The sequence below is a fragment of the Choloepus didactylus genome, chromosome 2, assembly GCF_015220235.1.
Source record: "Choloepus didactylus isolate mChoDid1 chromosome 2, mChoDid1.pri, whole genome shotgun sequence".
NCBI lineage: Eukaryota > Metazoa > Chordata > Mammalia > Pilosa > Megalonychidae > Choloepus > Choloepus didactylus.
Window position 1 is genome coordinate 85,423,092 of NC_051308.1, and position 20,506 is coordinate 85,443,597.

A 20,506-nucleotide genomic window follows, 5' to 3' on the forward strand; every position below is an offset into this window, starting at 1 on the left:
ACAAAGTGAAAACTTCCCTAATAATAGTAGAGATATCTTTTGGATTGGCAGAAGACTATTCTTAGATTGTACAAAATATTCATTAGAAGAGCAGCTGAATTTTGTCCATTTATAATAAAAGGATACTTACATTTAGGAAAATATATTATGAGATAAATTAAATTTGTAAAAAAAAAAAGGCAAATTTGAAGGTTATTTTTAATCTAATGAAAGTATTCAGAAATAGGATTTTTATAAGTAACAAGTTCCTCTAATACATTTAAAATATGATAGGATGTATAACCTACCTTTCCTAGGAATTTATTTTTTATATCAATAACTCCATGATTAATTGTTTTACTTAGAAATATATTAGAAAGCATCCTCAAATGGGAAGTTAAAGTAATGACAGGTTCCATCAGTTCTATTTTATACACTCAGTAGAAATCTTATATATATAAGCATTACAAATATTTCACACCTTGGATAAAAGCTACTGCTTGATTCATACGTTGACTTTTCATGTACACAAAGCCTACTCCCGCTCTTATATGACAAACCTCACCATCACTGTATTGAGAGGTGTAGTAAAGCCATAATATTTTTTGGCCAGTAGGAGTTGTCTAAATACCATGAACAGCTGGCCAGATGACATGGTAAGCCTTGCATGGAGCTAGCACTCTTTGTTAAAGCAAAGAAGCAAGCTGTCTCTTATTTCTCATAGCCAGTGTCGGTGGCACTATTTCTGCAGACACAAACAAAACCTGAAAGGCAAAGAACTTAAACATATTGTCTTAATTTCTCTCCCCTCCCTTTAAAAATACAAATGTGGATTAAGAAAATTTGGGGTCTTATTCCCCAAAGTAAGAAAAGTTCAGACAACAAAGGGTTAAAAGAACAAGCAGCGCCCTACCGTACCCAGAAATGACAGAAGGCTCTTCTCTTCTTCGGTGCTACTATCCAGCCACTCGGCCACATCACCGGGAGAAAGGAGACTCATTCTCCAGCCAGAAAACTTTTCCATACAGAGCACAATTACTCAATGATGAAGCGGAAAAAGAAAGATAGAGAGACTAAATTCTTGGGGTCCAACACTTAAATTGCTGGCTAGGCTGCAATGATGAAAGAAAATGTGATCCTCCCTCCACTCTGAATTGTCTCTGTGACATCAATCTAATACAACAAGGGGAGGGGGAAGAAATAGAGAGGGTTAAAAGAGGGTGATAGAATAGAAGAGATTTGTCCGCCTCTTGGTGTTAAGCTTTACCCAGAAAGAGAAAGCCAGGATAAACTCAAATAATGATTTGTGTTTCATGAGAGAAGAAAGCATAGGAAAATAAAGAATAAAGACGCTCAAAGAAAAAGAAACAGGTTCCTAACTTGAAGCAGCTTAGATAACCAGACGGCACAATAGCTAATCAGTTAAGTAAAGCGTATCATCAAACCAAAACAAAGGCAAAAGAACAAATTCAGCATTTTGATTTGTTCTGAGAAGAAAGGTTTTCAAATCTCCTTTCAATCATCCGGGAAAACTGTAGCCCCCTAACCCCTTCCTGCTTTAGCTATTTCAACAGCATCCCAGCTGCTTCTACAAAGATTTCCTGTGAGAAAGGCAGGTTGATCAATCTGTGAATAGGAAGCTCTCATCCCTCCTTTCTTCTCCTCCTGCTCCATTCCTCCCCCTCCTCACATGGCGGCTGCATTGATCGACAATAATGGAATCCGTAACTGCCTGCCAACAGCAACATTAAGGATATTACAAGTCCACTTCATAAGTATTCGAGCCAGTGGTCAGAACTTGGGGGCAACTCTGAGCTTCTATAATCAATAGCTCTGTCTTTCTTTGTGAGAAAAAAAAGGGTGTGTGTGTGTGTGTGTTGTGTGTGTGTGTGTGTGTGTGTGTGTATGTGTGTGTGTGTGTGTGTGTGTGTGTGTAGTGTGTAGGAAAGAAGGCTGAAATCTGAAAGAAGAGGAACTTAAGTTGTTGGGCTGAAGGTTCATCACTGTAACGAATGACTGTCCCTAAAGTCCTGTCTGACTTATACTGTCATTGTGAAGGAGTCAGATCCAATGGATTTTTAAGATATGATTTACAGTACATATTTACATGGTTTGATTTAAGATTATTTCACAGGCTTATACATTAACAGGCAGAGGAAAATCAAGCAGAAGAGTTATTTTCAGAGACCCATAAATCCCTAATATCCCGTTCTCCAGAGACTGATTAGGCTTGTTGCTATGAGAAAACAATACTCTTAAAAAGACAAGAGTTCTTGCAGCAGCACCTTCCCCTCAATCCTCACAACAGCAAAAATGCTAGCTCTGTTTCTACGAATCTAGTCTTTCCTTTTATACTAGTAGTCTGCCCTCAATGAGAGAATTCTTGTTGCTGAAGAATTACTACCTCCTTAACATATCCTGAATCCATTCCCTTTTCTCCATGTTTACTTTAGGCCCTCATTATTTTTCACTTAGATTCCAGCTCACCTTGACTGTAAATTCTCTGAGGGCATGGATGTTGTTTTATATTAATCTTTGGAATTGCAGTGGCTCGAGCAGTGCCTGACAGTTAGAAGGTGCTCACTAAATGTTTACTGAAGTTTTAAAAGTTTTAACAGTTTCAACATTGACAGAAATGCCAGGCTTTCTGAGTATTAGGACCTCTTCGACAGATAATTTTGTAGCTTTAGTACCACTTGATTAAGAAGATATAAAATGTCAAAAAAAGTATTATGAATTCATATGTTTAAATGAGTCTATATTTTATTAAAAGAAATAACTACATAAAATTTAAAAATAGCAGTAAATAGGTATAAAAGAAATTTTATCTAAACTCCTAGGCTATGATTGCTTAGCAGCTAAGGGATTGATAATCCCTTTGTAATAACTTCATGGCACACAAATATCTTCATAACTCACAGGTTGGAGGCAATGTCTTGGGGACAAGTTCGAACCTGTTGGTGTGATCTGGCTCCTGTTTCTTGGTAGGAGCCCTCAGACTCCCCTTGTCTCAGCCATGCTGTACTATTTACTGCACTTCCATACCTTTGCATGTTCCAGTGAATGTAATCCACATAAGAGCAGGGAAAATTAACCTGTTTTGTACATTGGCGCACCTCCAGTATCTAGCATAGTATTTGGCACACAGTAGGTACTCAAAACTTTTTACTGACTTTTATACTTCTTGAGATATTTCTCTTTCTACCATATTTACGTGACTATATCCAACTAATCACCTGATCAGATATCACCTCTCCATTTCTTCTCTAACACCTTAAGGCAGAGTTCATCGCTTTCTCATCCATACAGTCACTTTTATTATTCCTATTAGTTTATTGAAATTATTTGTTTACATAGTGGTTTCCTCTACTGTCCCTTGTGCCTTTCTTTTTAGAAAGCAAAAACTGTATTCCATTAATTTTTAGAAACTTTTTAGTTAGTGCTAGCTCATAATAGATGATTAATGTTTGTTGAAGAGACATACTATTGAAAGTAAGTGGAATTATAATTCCACGCACCAATGATAGACTAATACTAAAGAATCCCACAAATACCTGATAAAAAGGATAAGATCTATGCCATTAGTCTCCAAATCAACAATCAAAACAAAACTTGGTTAAGGAAAAATTACATCATTCATTTATTTTACCAAAGAGAGGCTGTATAGACAAAGAGACTATCAAGGTAATCTAGTCCTACTTGCCTTCTGTAAACAGAATTAGTACCCAAGAAAAAGTTCTAGACTGAAATTTTGTCATAATACATAAGATGTCACGTTTTTCCCTGCTCAGAATTAAAATCACAGAATCAGAATATAGCATGAATTAATCCTCTTTATGTAAAAATTTCCTTAAAAATAAAGCAATGAAACTCACCTAAACATGTGATCATTCTATACCAGGCCATACATTTGGCTTAAAATGTGAGCCAAGGCATCAAAATACTGTAAGTAGGACTATCAGAAGGAACTACTGACTATGATCTTCTAGATTAAACAAAAAAACCAAATCCCACACAATTTGGTAATATATCAGATGCCTTACTTATATAAATACTTATTTAATATGTTGATTTTATTTTATTCATAATTTGCCTAAAAATATAAGGAAAGTAGCTGTAAAATACTTGGTGTTTGAAGGAGTTTCTATTTGAGGGCATTTGTATTTCCCTCTGTGTTTGTGTGTATATGTATGTATATGTGTGTGTGCCACCTACTAAGTGTTTGCTAGGCACCTTACTAAGTGTTTTACACACATTAACTCATTTAATCTAATACAATAACCCTGTGAGGGATGAATTATCTTCATTGAACAGATGAGAAAACTGAAGATCATGGAACTTAACTTGCCCAAGGTAACACAGCTATTCTTAGAACTGAAATGTGAACTTCTGGTTGTTTTGACCAATGTTCCTACCTGTATTATTCCACATCCCACAAAGACCAGTTTAGGCAAGGATCAGCAAACTTTTCTGTAGAGGGCCAGATAGTAAATATTTTAGACTTTGTATGCTGTACAGTAACTGTCACAATTATGTAATTCCACTGTTGTAGCACAGAAGCAGCCATAGACAATACATAGACAAATGGGTCAAATAAAGTTTTATTTTCATTTTAATAACTGAGTAATTGTCTTTTATTATTTTATTACACAAAAAATAAATTACTGCTTTCCTCCCACTTTCTAAGTGTTATGGTCCTATAGGAAACAATTTTTATTTGAATAAAGGGTATACAACATGTAGCCCCTCTTCAATTACTTAAAATTTCTGATCTTTGTTATAACTGCCTATACTTACAGTTTGAGAGTCATGCATTAATGAGTGAATACTACTTGTCAAGCACTGTTCTTACACCTAGGATACAGCAGTGAGCAAGTGACAAAATCACTGCCCTTGTGGAGTTTACATTCTAGGGGGAAGAAATAAAATATAAAATATAAATTGAGAATAAAATAAATATTATATAATATTATATAATATTATATAAGATGATGAAAATATTATATAATATTATATAAAATGATGAAAAGTGCCAAGGAGAAAAGTAAAGCAAGGAACAGGGATAGGGAATGTTGGGGAGATCTGCAATTTGAGAGAAGCCAGGGAAGGCCTCACCGAGTGGTTGACATTTGAGTAAAGGATTGAAGGTGGTGAGTTCTAAGAAGAAGGAACAACCAGCAAAAAGGCTTAGAGGCAGCAATAGCCAGGTGGCAGGTGCAGCTAGAGAGGAATGAGCTAAAAGGAATAAAAGGAGAGGAGGTCTGTAAAGTATTAGGAAACCGGGCCAAATAAGGTTGTAAAGACTTTGTCTCATATCTTTTATTACATGAAAAGATTTTAAAGGAGAAATGATGCAGAAGGCCTTACTACTTTTTAGAACAGTTTGATTGAGATATAATTCACATACCAGTCACACCTTGGTACCCAACTTTTTTGAAACTTGTTGAATTTGGTACTCGACGCATTTTGATGTGAAAATTTTGTCCCGGTACTTGGTGTTTGTTTGGTACTCAATGTGCAAGCTAGAACTTGCAATGTTGGTTCCCTTGTGACTCGGTACCCTTTCCAGCCGAAACAAAGGATCACGCATTAGTCACGCAGTAGCTCTTGGCCTGTGTACATTCCCTTGGGGTCTTGTCTTAGCTTCTGTGGTTATTTTGTGTCTTTTTACACTTTTTTTCTCATCATGGGTCCTAAGAAAATGAACAGCGATAGTATTGAGCAGAAAAGAAAATTACTTCGCATCACCATTGAACAAAAAAAAAAAATTAAGAAATAATAGGCAAATATGAGAGTGGTATATGTATTACCGATCTTGCTAGGGAATACGGTATGCCTAGAACAACGGTCTCCACCATCATTAAGAATAAAGAAGAGATTTAAAAAAAAAAGGCTGCTGTTGTGAAAGGAGTTAAAGCAGTAACAGCGCAGCATTCCCAAACACTGGAGGAAGTTGAAAACCTGTTATTAATTTGGGTAAATGAGAAGCAATTAGCAGGGGATAGTGTATCAGAAGTCATGATACATGAACAAGCAAGTGTTGCATGCTGATCTTTAGAAACAAACCAGGACTGAGTGATGAGAGTGTTGAGGTTTTTAAGGCCAGACATGGCTGGTTTGATAATTTTAAAAAGAGGAGTGGCATTCATAGTGTCTTGAGGAGTATCATGAGGCAGTGAGTGCTAACAAAAAGCCTGCAGGTACAAGGGTACAACTGTGCAGGATATTGTATCTTTGGGCCAATCCACGGCCCTGGAAGTCGATGCTGCTGATGTTGAGGAGTTAGTGGGGTAACATTGTGAAGAGCTCAGCACTGAGGAGATGTAGGAAATACAGAAGGAGCAGCAACAAGAGGTGGCTGAAAAGACTTCTACAGGTGAGGAGGAGATAAGGGAGGATGTCCCAAGTTCCTTGATAAAAGAAATGTGTGCAAAATGGGAAGAATGTCAAAACTTTGTGGAGAAGTACCATCCGGACAAAGCTCTGACAAGCAGAAATGTGAATTTATTGAACGACCAAAGAATTTCACATTTTCGAGGAATTCTGAAAAGAAGACAGAAGCAGTCCTCATTGGATAAGTTTTTAGTGACGGTGACAAAGAGTGTGTCAGAGCCTGTGGTGCAAGGTAAAAAAAGGCAGAAAAGAGAAAGGACACCTGAGGTGCAAGTACCCGATGTTTTACTGGAGGGGGACTCGCCTTCCAAGCAGCACTCCATGTAACCTCTGCTCCTTACCACTCTCCTCCCAGCATCCCATTAGGCCATGGAGTCTTCTCAGTACAGGTAAAGTGAAGTTTTTATTTTATTCAATCTAAGTATTTATTAATTTTTAGGTTTATTTCTCATGTAAAGTAATGATATGCAACCATATCTTTTTTACATATTGCCTTAAAAATGTACATTGTCTATGGTTTGAGAGTACATTAAATTTATTTACATATTCCTTATGGGAAAAATTTGGTGCTTGTTTTTGGTACTCGTTATGCCTTCCAGAACCAATTAATGACAAGTACCAAGGTACTACTGTACTATAAAACTTACCCTTTTAAAGTACACAATTCAATGGCTTTTAATATGTTAAAATTGTATAACTGTTACATAAGTCCAGAAAATTTTCCTCACAGCCAAAATAAACTCCAAATCCATTAGTTGTCACTATCATTCCTCCTTCCACCCAGTCCCTGACAACAACAAATTATTTTCACTCTCTATGGAATGTCTATTCTGGACATTTCATATAAATGGAATCATATCATATGTGGCCTTTTGTGTCTGGTTTCTTTCACTTAGCTTCATTCATGTTGTAGCATGTATCAGTACTTCATTCCTTTTTATGGTTAAATAATATTCCATTGGATAATATACCAGATTTTGTATATCTGTTCACCAATGGATGGATATTTAGGTTGTTTCTCCTTTTATGGCTATTATGAATAATGCTGCTACAAATATTTATGTGCAAGTTTTTGTGTAGAAGCCTTACATTTTTAAAGGATATTCAAATAAGACGTATTACATAATCAGTTCTTTTTTTTGGTACCAAAGATTTTTAGAATATTATAACAGAAAAGAGTTATCTTCCAATTTTACAAATATCATGTTTCCTCCTAATTCATCTGGAATTTCCATCTTTCTTGAAGAAACCAAAACCATTGATTCAATCTTTTTCTCCTGCTCTATTATTCCTCCTCTATTATTCCTGCACACATGAAAAGATTGGTACTAGGCACTCCAGGAATGAACAAAGACAGATGATATATGAGAATAGATCTTTTCTAAGTTGTTAACTAAATTTGATAAAGTTGGTGGAGTTGCTTTTTTTAATTGGTAACTTTGTACTTTGATACAATTTCAAACCTATAAAAAATCTGCAAGAACAGTGTAAAGAACTCCTATATACTCTATCCAGATCCATCAACTGTTTACATTTTGTCACTTCTGCTTAATCATTATTTCTCTCTGTGTGTCTATGTGTGTATACATATATTTCCATGAACCATCTTAGGAAAGTTGGAGACATTGGGCCACCAAAGGCTTCAATGTATATTTCCTAAAACAAAGGAAAGTCTCTTACATAACACGGAAAAATGATCAAAATCAGGAAATTGGCACTGAAAAAATACATCTGAATGTGGTTAAAAGCGGGAAATGTTAGATTGCATGCATGGTAACAGAACAAAAATAATAAAATAAAAGATCTATGGAACTGCACTAACTAGTGAACCCTCAGTAAGTCTTAATAAATTAAAAAATATTGAAACCACAATAGAATGAAGCTAGAAATCAGTAACAGCAGGAGAAAGTGACAATTCACAAATGTGTGGAAATTAAACCACATACTCATGAACAATCAGTGAGTTAAAGAGGAAAACAGAAGCAAAATTAGGAAATATCCTGAGGTGAAAGAAATGAAAATACAACATACCAAAACTTAAGGGATGCCGCAAAGGCAGTGCTGAGAGGGAAATTTATAGCTCTAATTACTTATATTAAAAAAGAAGAAAGACTTTCAATCAGACACCTAACCTGAAAACTGAAAAGCTAGAAAAAGAAGAGCAAACTAAACCCAAAGTAAGCAGAAGGGATGAAAGAACAAGGATTAGAGATAAATAGAAAATAAAAAACAATAGAGACAATCAACAAAACCAGTTAGTTCTATGAAAATAACAATAAAATGGACAAATCTTTAGCTAGACTGACAAAGAAAAAAATAGAGCTTACAAAAAATGAAAATCAGAAGTGAAAAAGGGGACACCACTACCAACTCCGCTGAAATAAAAGGACTATAAGAGGATAATATGAACCATGGTATGCCAATAAATTAGATAACCTAAATGAAATAAACAAATTCTTAGAAATGCAACAAACTGCCTATATTGACTCAAGATGAAACAGAAGATCTCAACAAACCAATACTAGTAAAGAGATTGAATCAGTCATCAAAAACTTAACAAAGAAAAGCCCAGGATGAGATGCCTTCACAGGGGAATTCTATCAAACATTACAAGAAGACTTAATTCCTATTGTCTCAAACTCTTCCTAAGAATTGAAGAGAAGGAATACTCTCTAATTCATTCTACAAGGCCAACATCACCCTCATACCAAAGCTGAATAAAGATAGCACAAGAAAATGACACTACATACCAATTTATCTTATGAACATAGATGCAAAAATCCTCAAGAAAATACTAGCGAATGGAATCCAACAGCATATTAAAAGAATTACATACCATGATCATGTGGGATTTATCCCTGTTAAGCAAGGTTGGTTCAACATAAGAAATCAACTAATGTAATACACCATATTAACACAATGAAGGGAAAAACCCATAAGATGCAGAAAAGGCAACTGACAAAATCCAGCATTCCTTCATGATAAAAAACACTTAGAAAAATAGGAATAGAAGGAAACTTCCTAAACATGATAAAGGGCATATACTAAAAGCCCACTGCTAACATCCTACTAAATGGTGAAAAACTGAAACCTTTCCTCATAGTTCAAGAACAAGACAAGGATGCCCACTGTTACCACTGTTATTCAATATTGTACTGGAAGTTCTAAGAAGAGCAATTAGGAAAGCAAAAGAAATAAAAGGCACCCAAATTAGAAAGCAAGAAGTAATACTGTACAGATGATATGATCCTATAAACAGAAAATCCAGAAAAATCCACAACAAAACTCCTAGAGCTAATAAATTCACAAATTGGTGGAGTACAAGATCAACACCCAAAAAATCAGCAGTATTTATATACACAAGCAATGAACAATCAGCAGAAGAAATCAAGAAATAAATTCCATTCACCTTAGCAACTAAAAGAATCAAACACATCTAACCAAGGATGTAAAGGATGTAAAGGACCTGTACACAGACAACCACAAAACACTGTTAAAGAAATCAAAAAAGACCTAAAGATAAGGAAGGACTGTCCATGTTTATGGACTGGAAGACTAAATATCATTAAGATGTCAATCCTACCCACAGCAATTTATAGATTTAATGCAATCCCAATCAAAATTCCAACAACCTTCTTTACAGAAATTGAAAAGCCAATCATCAAATTTATATGGAAAGGTTTGGAGCCCTGAATAGTTAAAGCCATCTTGAAAAAGAAGAGTGAAGTTGGAGGACTCACACTTCCTGGTCTTAAAACTTATTATAAAGCCACAGTAATCAAAACAGAGTGGTATTGTATAAGGACAGACATACAGACCAATGGAATCAAACTGAGAGTTCAGAAATCAACCCTCATACTTATGGCCAACTGATTAATGACAAAGGGGCAAAGATCACTCAAATGGGAAAGAATAATCTCCTGAATAAATGCTGCTAGGAAAACTGGATCTCCATTTGCAAAAAAAGAATGAGACACCCCCCCCCCCACCTCACACACACCTTGTAAAAAAAAAATCAAGTCAAAATGGAGCTAATGACTTTTATATAAGAGCCAGAACTATCAAACTCCTAGAAGAAAATGTAGGGAAGTATCTCCTTGTGTTAAGCAGTATTTTCTTAGGCTTTATACTCAAAGCACAAACAACAAAGGGAAAAATACATAAATAGGACCTCATCAAAATTAAAAACTTTTGTGCCTCAAAGGACTTTATCATGAAAGGAAAATGACAACCTACAAAATGGGAGAAAACATTTGGAAACCACATGTCTGATAAAGGTTTAATATCTAGAATAAAGAAAGAAATCCTTCAACTTAACAAATGGACAAATATCCAGAATTAAAGAATAGGCAAAGACTTGAATAGACATCTCTCCAAAGAAGATACACAAATGGCCAGAAAGCACATTGAAAGATGGTCACCATCATTAGCCATCGGGGAAAGGCAATTCAAAACCACAGTGAGAGACCATTTCATGCCCATTAGAATGGCTATTATTAAAAATCAAAAATCACACAAATGTTGGGGATGATGTGGATAAATAGGAACACTCATTGACTGCTGGCTGGAATGCAAAATGCAGCCGTTGTGGTAGACAGTTTGGCAGTTCCTCAGAAAGCTACATATAGAACTACCACATGACTCAACAATTCAACTACTCAGTATATATCCCAAAGAATTGAAACCAGGGACTCATACAGATAATTGCACACCAATGTTCACAGCGGCGTTATTCACAACTGCCAAAAGATGAAAGAAACCCAAGTGTCCATCAACCACTAAATGTATAAATAAAATGTGGTATATACATACAATGGAATATTTTTCATCCATAAAAAGGAATGAAGTCCTGATACATGTGACAACATGGATGACCCTTGAAGATATGTTGAGTGAAATAGGCTGCACACAAAAGGACGAATATTGTATGAGCTCACTGATTTGAAACAATTAGAATAACAAACTCACAGAGTCAAAATCTACAGTATAAGTTACCAGGGAACAGGTTTGGGGATAGGGAACAGGAAGTTAGGGTTTAAAATGTGCAGGGGTCCTATTTGGAATGATGGAAATGTTTTGGTAATGGATGGTGTTGATGGTAGCACAACCTTGTGAATCTAATTAACAGCACTGGAGTATATACCTGAATGTGATTAAAAGGGGAACTATCCGATTGAATATATGGTAACAGAATGAAAAAAAAAAAAAAACCCACGGAACCACTCTGCAGAAACAGTGAACCCTAAGTTAAACCGTTGACTGTGGTTAATAGTGCAATTATAAAAATGTGCTTTTGTCAACTGTAACAAATGTTCCACACCAAATGCAAGGTGTTGACAATAAGGTGGTATATGGGAATCCTGTATTTTACCCATGACTATTCTGTAAACCTGTAACTTCTCCAATAAAGGGAAAAAATCAGGAAATTTGACATTGGTATTGTTTGAGATTATAAGGGTAATAATGAATATGCCACTTATATGTACCATACAAATTCAATTTCAACATCATAAGAATGTGCCTATTTGAAAAACAAATTGTCTTCAAGCAATGGTGACTGAAAAATAACAAATATTGATTGCAAATGTCATTCAAAGTAATAATCTATATCATATTAAATAAAATATGTTTCCCAAATTTTTGAAGGATTACTATTGAACTTATTAACATTCAATATACCGTTGTAATAAGGCTTGGGAGTAAGAATAACTACTTTTCAAAAAGGCAACTAAAATAAATAAGAAATGATTGCAATTGCATCCTGACATTCCTTTGGATATGTACAATACTTTCTCAAAGAAGCATAAAATGTCAAGCTGTAATTCTTCCTTAAATTTCGGTGAAGTGATAATTTACTGTTATAGGAATTGAGTTAAATCCTCTGAAATCTATATTTCAACACTTTAAATAGAACCCCAAGGGCTGTGTCATGAGCGTGAGCTCCACAGGGCCAGGGAAGCACCAGCTGCTGCGCCAGGAGGAGGCTGAGGCAGCAACTTGAGGGAGGCCCCTCTGTACGTGCGCCTGTGTCTGGCAGAACCGATGTGAGACGAAGATACAATCCTTCCCTGCTGCCCTGATAATCAAGAGTTTTGGCCGGACCTTTGAGCGCACATCAAGATAGTGTGGAGCTAGACGAAAAGCACAGATTATGGCACTGAAACAGATTAATAAGGAAATTAGCGATTTGGCCCGTGACCCCCCCAGCACAATGTTCTGCAGGTTCAGTTGGTGATAATGTTTCACTGGCAAGCCACAATTATGATACCTAATAACAGCCTATATCAAGGCGGTGTATTGTTTTTGACAATTCATTTTCCTACAGACTACCCCTTCAAACCACCTAAGGTTTCATTTACAACAAGAATTTATCATCCAAATATTAACAATAATGGCAGCATTTGTCTCATTATCCTAAGATCACAGTGGTCTCCTGCTTTAACTATTTCTCAAGTTCTTTTATCCATTTGTTCACTGCTATGTGATCTGAACCGAGATGACACCCTGTGCCAGAGATTGTATGGATCTATAAAATAGACAGAGATAAGTACAACAGAGTATCTTGGGAATGGACTCAGAAGTATGCCATGTGATGCTACCTTAAAGTCAGAATAACCTGCATTAGAACTGGAATAAATAAACTTTAAATTACTGTTCCTCTTTTGATTTTCTTATCCAGCTGCTCCCCTTTCAGACTTCATATTTTTTAAATTTTATTTTTTGTTTACCTCCCTCCAGTCATTCACGTGCTCATCTAAGAAGACAGAAGTTCTTCCAGCTTTGGACAATAACTGCTTTTAGAAATTGTAGTTACAAGAGAACAGTTGCCTAAGACTCAGAATTTTTAAAAAATGGAGCGTGTGTATTATGTGACCAATATCTTCACTCTAACTTGGTTATGAGACTAGAACTATCCTCACTGCTCTAACATGCTGAAGAAGTCATCTGAGGGGGAGAAATGGATGTTCAGTTCGTCGCATCAAAGGAAGCAGCATAACTCTATAGCAGCATCCATTCTTGTTTAAGCCTTCCACTGTTAGAAATTTGATGTTACCATGATATACTTTATGCTCATAACTGATGTGACTGGAGAACTGGTGTTGAATTTATAGCATCAACAGAACAGAAAATGTGATGTATTTTATGCATGTCAATAAAGGAATGACCTGTTCTTGTTCTACAGAGAATGGAAATTGGAAGTCAAACACCCTTTGTATTCCAAAATAGGCTCTCAAACATTTTTGTAATTTTCATTTAAATTGTTAGGAAGCTTGGAGCTATTAGTAAATCTATCTTCCAATACACTGTTTAATATAGCATTGAATAAATGATGCAAGTTGTCAATGGATGAGTGATCGACTAATAGCTCTGCTAGTAACTGATTTATTTTTCTTCAATAAAGTTGCATAAACTAAAAAAAAAGTACCCCAAATATATATAAATCTCAAACTATTTGCATGTAAATTATATATCAATGAATGCTCTACCACATTGTTTTCACTTATCAGAAATGTTACCTTATATAATTAGAGCTGGTGAAATTAATGACACAGTTGAATTTTCATTTATGTGGATTTTTTTCGAAGCAATACAAGCGAAGCCACAGAGTAAGAGGTAGTCCTATTACATGATTATCTAATATATACACCAGAAGGTGCTCTGATATCTTCCAGTGAAAAGCTATATAAACACTTAAAGTAGTAACACTATTATAAAAGAGGTGCTCAAAAGAAATGTGCTATTCAAAGACTAAGGGCAGATTGTCTTTAAGGAAGTTGATGACTACCTAGTATTAAAGATAATTAGATTCTTTAAACACTAAAGCTATTCTTTAAAGAAAAAAACTATATATAATAAAGGTGATAGCCATAGTTAATGAACAGATATCTCTAAATACTTAACTCCTTTTCAAAAAGAACCAGAAAGTGGCTAATGTATAATTTATTTTGAAAGAAATCTTTTTCCAAAACAAAGTTTTTAACTTTACAGCTAATTGTACTCAACCTGTATGTACTTCTTGGAGTCTTATTTAGCACCTAATGCAATAAGCAAATTGCAGCCATCTAACATTTATTAAGTGGGTAGATGTTATGTTAGTAAACTGAAAATCATTTGGGTAATATCTCCTCTAATCTATCTCTAGCCCACCAATAACTTGAACCTTGTTATCAAGAATAAAAGATAAAAAATATTGTGCACTAACAATGTACTATGCAGTATATGAAGTGCTGTTTAAATCTCATTTACTATTCATAACAACCCTGTGAGGTAGTAGTAAAATTTCCCCCATTTTATAGATGGGAAAACCAAGGTTTAGAGAACTGACAAAGTCATACAGCCAGTAAGTGAGGGGTGGTGGGTGGGATGTGGGACTTGATATTAGACATTCTTATTCCAGAGTGACACACTTAGCCATTTTCCATATTAAAGTTTCTTTCAATGAAATTTTTAGATATTTTGAAGGAGGCTTGAAGGAAGAAGGTGAACAGTTATTAAGTGGCAAGTAAAATTGTTTTCCTTGAACAATGATCTGAGAAACTATAACAAGTTTAAGTAAGTTACGTAGGAATCCAAAGTGTCAATGGCAAAATCAGAAGCCAGCCCCATAGTTTCCAGTGTGAAAGGGAAGAAAGATCAACTTAAATTCCATTACAGTACAGATATTTGTTTTATTTCTGTCCACCAATAAATGATTTTGATAGTCGGACTGCCTTCTACCAGACTGTCTCTTAACTAAAGAATTGTATTGATCATGAGTGCAATGCTTGGCACATAATAAGTGTTCAATATCTATTGAATGAATGCATAAATGAATATATTTTCCCATGCCTGATCAGGGTTTAAGATGGTTGTTTGAACCCACAGGTATTTTTATGAGGTTGTTTGATGCTGTGCTTGACAAATTTACCACTGCTAATTTTACAGTGGAAACTGTCAATTTTTATATATCATTTTTATTAATTTCTTTAAAACAAAGGAATGTAACATGTTTGGAGGGCAGAATATAATGTTTGGTGTTTTTAAGAGAAAACCTACCTTTGGAAATAGGATATCTGATAAAGGATATAGGTACTAATAGTTATGGGGAATACATATGGTATTATGGAAATGTTTTGGGAATGCAAAAAAAAAGTCAAATTGTTTCACACACTTTTTTTTTTTACGTTAAAGACCACAACTGTTATAAATAGTCAGTACATTTGCGATCACCTGGATTGTTACAACACAATACCTAGATGTGTCCAGAAAACATCCCTGATTGGAAAAAAAAAACACCACAATCACCTTCCTTCAATTTGTCTCTTCTCTGTCCCTTTCAGTGGTTCCACTTATATAAATTTCACAAAAAAACTTATCAGCTAAGCATGTAGTTCATAGGGGTCCAAACCATAAGACAACAGAACCTTCCACAGATCCTTCCTGTATAACTGCATTTCCAGTCCTGACTTACATTGAAATGGCTGACTGGATCCATGTTCAGCTAAACCCTCAATGGAGCCGTCTTCTCTGGGAACTTGCGTCCAGAAGTTCAGGGAGGTCCCTGATAGGGCTGCTTCTGGCCCTAGTCTCAGAGCACACTACCTGGATAGGCTCAGAATTTTCCAAATCATCGATTTCTGGTTTCTTTGTGCTTAAGAGTTCAGTTCTCAGCATATCCTTTTCATCTCACATTTTAGTATAAAAAGCTGTAAGGAGAAACCAGGCCCGACCTTACTCACTTAGCTTGGAAAACTCCTCAGCTAAATATCCAAGTTCATTTACAAATTCCAGTGTCAATATGACAGCAGAATATAATTTTGCCAAGTCCTCTGCCACTTTAAAGCAAGGATTGCCTTTCTTCCAATTTCCTATAACACATTCATCATTTCTTTCTAAGGGCTCACCAGAAGTACCTTCAATGTCCATATTTCTAACATATTGATCATAACAAATTACGTATTTTCTAAGATGATACAAACTTTTCCTACAGCTCTCACTCATTTTTGAGCCCTCTCAATTCTCACAGCCTCTCACCCATTACCCAATTCCAAAGTCATTTCCACAGTTTAGGTATTTGCAATAGCAGCACCCCACTACTGGTACCAAAAACTGTTCTAGTTTCCTGGCTGTTAAATAAAATACCATGCAATGGGTTGGCTTAAATAACAGGAACTTATTGGCTCACAGTGTTGAGGCCAGGGAAAGTACGATACCAATATGCGTCATCAAGCTATGCTTTCTCCCAGAAAGACTGTGGTGTTCCGGGGCTGGCTGCTAGCAATCCTAGGTTCTTGGCTTTTCTGTCATATGGCAATGCACATGGTCTTTCCTGGCTTCTCCCTTCTTTTCTGGTTCCATTGATTTCTAGCTTCTGGCTGCTCCTTATGTCTTTCTGTGGCCTTCCCTATAAGACCTACAGTAATAGGATTAAGACCTATCCTGATTCAGTTGGGCCATACCTTAACTGAAGTAACCTCATCAAAAGGTCCTATTTACAATGGGTTCACACCCACATGAATGGACTAAGCATGTTTTTTTTTTTTTTTTTTGATGGGGGGGGTTTTACAAAACTCCAAGCCATCACAAAATATATACCAGAAACCATTAGCAATATTATACACAAATATAAAACACTAAAAATATTTTCATGAAGGTGAGGAGCAACATAAAGATATCCACTATCACCACTATTTTTTACAGGGTCTGTTAAATGTTACTGTTTGGAGGTCCTAGCTAATGTAGTAAGATGAGGCAAGCAGCTAATAAGGGATATAGATATCAGAAAGTAAGAAATGAAATGATAATTTTTGCAGAAAATAAGATTGTATCCCTAAATGGAGAGGGGACAGGGGACCAAGAGATTCAATCAAAAAACTAACAATTAATACAAGAGTTTATTAAGTAAAGATAAACATAAAGAAACTAAGAGTTTATATGTCAGCAATTACAATTCGGAAAAATTAACAGGGAAAAAGATCCCATTCAAAAAAGCAATAAAAACTATAAACTAGGGATAAGCTTAACAAGAAAAATTTAAGACATTTGCAGAAAGCTATGAAACTTTGTTTTTGACAGAGAGGGCACTGAAATCAATGGGGGAAAAGAAGGACTGTTCAGTAAATAGCAAGGGGGAAAAACAGCTTTCAATATGAAAAACATAGAAAAGTATAAAAACCAACTCCTAGTGGGTTAAGGCCTAAAATATCATAACAAAGATTTAAAACTCTCTTAGAAAATATAGATAAATATCTTGAACCTTGGGTATGAGTTCTTAAACAAAAAACAAAAAGCACTGACAATAAAAGACTGATACATTTGGCTATAGTAAGAACTTTTGTTTATCCAAAGACCTTTAAAAGGAAGTGAAAATTGAGTAGTTATAAATTGAGAGAAGATATTCATAATATACATAACTGTTAAAAGATTACTATTAAGAATTTATAAAGAACTCCTACATAGTAATAGGACAAGCATGAACCAACTCAATAGAAAAATGGGCAAGAGATATAAAAAACAATTTTACAAAAGCATTAATATATATATCCATAAGCTTAAGAAAAGATGTTCAGCATCACTGGTAATCAGGATATACAAGTTATCACATGTATATACTATCACATGTATATACCTGTATATACCCTAACAGTATATACAAGTTATCACAGTATACAACCTAATCAGTATATACAAGTTATCATCTTACCATCACTCTGACAAAAATTTAAAAATCTGACAATACTAAGTATTGGGAAGAATGTGGATCCCTCAGGACTTTATATATATTGTAGGTGGGAAAACAGTTTGGCATTATTTGCTACAGTTGAAAATGTATACACTATGACCTATAAATGTCACTCCTACGTACATACTAAAAACTTGGAACTCTTGCAAATGGATAAAAGAAGACATGTACAAGAATATTCATAGCAGTACTGATAACTAATAGCAAATCTCCACAAACAAACCAAATATCCTTCAAGGAAAGAACCCTGACCAATACCAACCCTGATGATAACTCTAACTTGGTATATTAAAACAATGTGAAAATCACACAGCAGTCAAATAAATGAAATACAGCAACAATATGGAAAGATATTAGTATATAATATTTAAGTGAAAAAATCTTCAAAGAATATATAAAACATGACCCTTAATATAAAATTAAAAACTAAAATTTAGAGATTTGTAATAAAGTTAATTCTTCTCCAAACAATTTAGACATTAACCACAATTCCAACTGAAATGTCAATGCACTTTGCGGGGGGGGGGGAGGGGGGCAGGGACAGGGACAAGGGGGGGGAGGTACAACTTGATTCTACAGTTCATTTGCAAAAATAAATGCATGAGGAGAGCCCTGCACAGCTTCTTGTGGAAGCATGAGCCTGCTATGAAGCTTTCTATCTTACAACCATGTTACCAATGAGAATGCTAATTCACTAGACGCTATGTAGAAGTTAACATGGAGATGAGGAAAGCTAAGAAGGATGATCAGATGCTGAAAAGGAGAAATAGCACCTCTTTCCCTGATGATACTACTTCTCCACTGCAGGAAAACCCAACAACCAGGACAGTAAATTGGTCTGTTGATGACACTGTCAAAGGCATAAATAGCAACAATTTGGAAAGCAGCTTCAAACTACTCAAACTTTTATAAAACAGCTTTCTAGAAAGAAAAAAAAAAAAAAAAAAGAAAACCCTCATAGACAACATAATTTGGGTAGGTGTGATTCCAAAATTTGTGTCCTTCTTGGGCAGAACTGATTGTTAGCCCCACTCAGTTTGAATCTGCTTGGACACTCACTAAGATTGGTTCTATAACATCAGAACAGACCCAGGCTGTGGTAGATGGAGATGTTATCCCAGCATTCATATCTCTGTTGGCATCTCCCCATGTTCACATCAGTTAACAAGCTATATAAGCTCTAGAAAACTTTGCAGGTGATGGCACAACTTTCTGAGACTTGGTTATCAAACATGGTATAGTCGATCCTCTGCTGGCTATACTTGCAGTTCCTGATGTATCATATGTATCATGTGGTTACTTATGTTATCTTATGTGGACACTTTCAAACCTTTGTCAAAACAAGAATGCTGCACCATTAGAGCCTGTTGAGCAAGGTCTTCCTATTTCAGTTTATCTCCTGCCTCATGATGTTCCAGAAAAATTAGCAGATACTTGCTGGGCTATTTCCTACCTTACTGATGGTCCAAAAGAATGGAGAGAAATGGTTATGAGAAAAAGAATTGGGCTCCAGCTTATGAAGCTTCTAGGAGCTACTGAACTGTGACTCCTGTGCTAAGGGCCATAGGGAATATCATCACTGGGGCAGATAAACAGGCTTAGATTGTAATAGATGCAGGAACACTTGCCATTTTTCCCAGCCTGCTACCTCACTCCAAAACTAATATTTAGAAGGAAGTTACATACAGTCCAAATATCACAGTTGGCCATCAGGACCAGATAGAACAAGTAGTGAATTATGGATTAGTCCTATTCCTCATTGGCATTCTCTCTAAGGCAGACTTTAAGACACAAAAGGAAGCTGTATGGGCTGTGCCAACTTTACAAATGGTGGATATGTGAACAGATGTATACCTTGTCCACTGTGGCATAATAGAACTATTGATGAACCTTTTAAATGCAACAGATAGCAAAATTATTCTGGTTATTCTGGATGCAACTTCAAATATCTCTCAGGCTGCTGAGAAACTTAGCATACTGATCAAAGAATGTGGAGGCTCGGACAAAACTGAAGATCCACAAAACCATGAAAATGAGTCTGTGTACAAGGCTTCTTTAAGGTTGATTGAGAAACATTTCTTTGTAGCGGAAGATGATGATGAGAATATTGTGGTATAAACTACCTCTGAAGGTGATACCTTCTAAGTGCAGGATGGTACTCCTGGGACTTTTAGATTGCACAGCTGAGGTATAAAGTTGTTTGTTGTGTACAATGTTTGGTATAACTTTGTTTTGCTGTTTCTCTACTGAGAACTCTTTTTAAATGTGATTTGTTATGTAATACTTTTCACAACAAAACTATACTTGAGCAGTTCCAAACTGCACATTCTGTATGAAGCCTCTCCTCTCAATGTGTTTCTTATTCCTGTGTGGAATTTCCTATCTTGCAGTGTCCTATAAATAAAGATTAAA

The 20,506-nt window shown here is 35.6% G+C and overlaps 1 protein-coding gene and 2 pseudogenes across 6 annotated transcripts in view; 2 read left to right on the forward strand and 1 right to left on the reverse strand.

Annotated features, from left to right (window-relative positions):
• Window positions 1-20,506, reverse strand: part of RASAL2 (RAS protein activator like 2) — a 531,908-nt gene that overhangs the window by 133,799 nt on the left and 377,603 nt on the right. The window lies entirely within an intron of this gene.
• Window positions 12,524-12,965, forward strand: LOC119526302 (annotated as a pseudogene).
• LOC119527938 lies at window positions 17,099-20,281 on the forward strand (annotated as a pseudogene).